The following is a 1,674-nucleotide window of genomic DNA, read 5'->3' on the forward strand; positions in this document are numbered from 1 at the left end:
TGGGGGTTTGAAAATGCGACGATTTGACCCAAAATTATAGTTTAAAAAGGGTTTTTGAAAAAATGGGAGTCGCCACTTGGTAATGAGTTAAGGTGTACCAAGTCACCTAAAAAATGTATTTTTAAAGAAAAATAGGGAAAAGTAGTGAGAAACCCTTTTTAAACGACTCCTAATCTACGTGAACCAATGAAAAAGGTTCGGGAGTCACATTTGACAAAGGGGAAGGCAAGGATAAAATCCAAGGCACCCCTTTGACCTAGCCAAGGCTAGTTGCATGATTTAATCAAAGATTTTCTTGTTTTAACCAAAAAATTTATTACATTTGGATGCACTACATGAATGCAAAAAGAAGGAAAAAATGCAAACCTAAATTCTAAAATGTCTCTTGTAAGGTTTTTGGTCCCAACCACATGAATTGTGGCGGCCAATAAAGGAAAACCTTATAGAGGTCGATTAATGCAAATGATGGCTAAAGTGCAAGTGTGCAAGTGTATAAAAAGGTGAACGTGTGAAATTGTATGAAAAATCCAAGTGTTTGTGTGCAAGTGTATGAAATATAGTGATAAGTGCATATAGGTGTAATTAGGTGCAATTTTGTGAAGTAGAAATCAAAATGAACAATAAGGAAAGGAAAAGTGAATTGACAAAAATGAGTAAGTGATAAATGGGAATGAATGAACCTAAAGGAATGCATCAGGTCGGGTGTGGGAATGACTCCTAACTTTTTCGACTTCGATTTTCCCTTTGATTAGAAGGCAAAACTAGCGTGCTAAGGCTATCGAGTAGCCACACTCGCTCGTTTCCCTTATCGGAAGGGGACACTCAAGCAAAATGAACCCTATAGCTAGTATGGGATGCAAAACCTAAAATGAGAGGAAAAGGGGTTTGAGGATCATGCCAAATGATAAAACTAAGGAAAATGCGTGATATGTGGTGAACAAGCAAATGATGTACTATCGAGGGAAAATCCCTAAGGGTCTAGCATTGGACTAGCCCATTCTATGAATTCCGACTAGCGTTGGACTAGTGGAAACGATAAAAGAAGCCACAACTAGCGTTGGACTAGTGTGGTGACGTACATTCATCCATTCCATTCATCCACACTATGGAAAGCAAGTAGACATGCTAAATACTCATAAACACGTAGCACGTAACATTTAGCATGCTCGACTAGATGCAAGGACCTAATAAAGCGATTAAACACTTAACACGTAGGCATGCAACCAACTAATGAACCTATTACATTCACTAACTAAAACAAAAAGGGGAAGGGGAAAATGGACCAAATTGCTCGCCACAGCCCTATCTATTACAAGCCAAGAGGTGTACACATACCCCATTTAAAAGAATAATTTTAATAAAAGCAAGAATGAATGAAATAATGGAACTAAAGAATGGTAATGAGAGCAAATTAGACATGCGATTCACACTTAGCACATTGGATCACATAGGAGAGACAAAAGGGATAAAAGAAATTATACCTCCCTTGAAATGAAGCTCTAATGGGGTGAAGTCAACTTATTTACCCTCCAAAATAATAAAGGAGTCAAGGTGCCAATTTATTTGACAAATAATCACAAAGGATAAAAAAAAACATGAATTTGAATCAATTAAATCATGTCAACAACCCACATTTAAGAAGTCAAAAGAAGAAAGGACTTGATTGCACAAATT

The sequence above is a fragment of the Coffea arabica genome, chromosome 6c (genome assembly GCF_036785885.1).
Source record: "Coffea arabica cultivar ET-39 chromosome 6c, Coffea Arabica ET-39 HiFi, whole genome shotgun sequence".
Classification (NCBI taxonomy): Eukaryota; Viridiplantae; Streptophyta; class Magnoliopsida; order Gentianales; family Rubiaceae; genus Coffea; species Coffea arabica.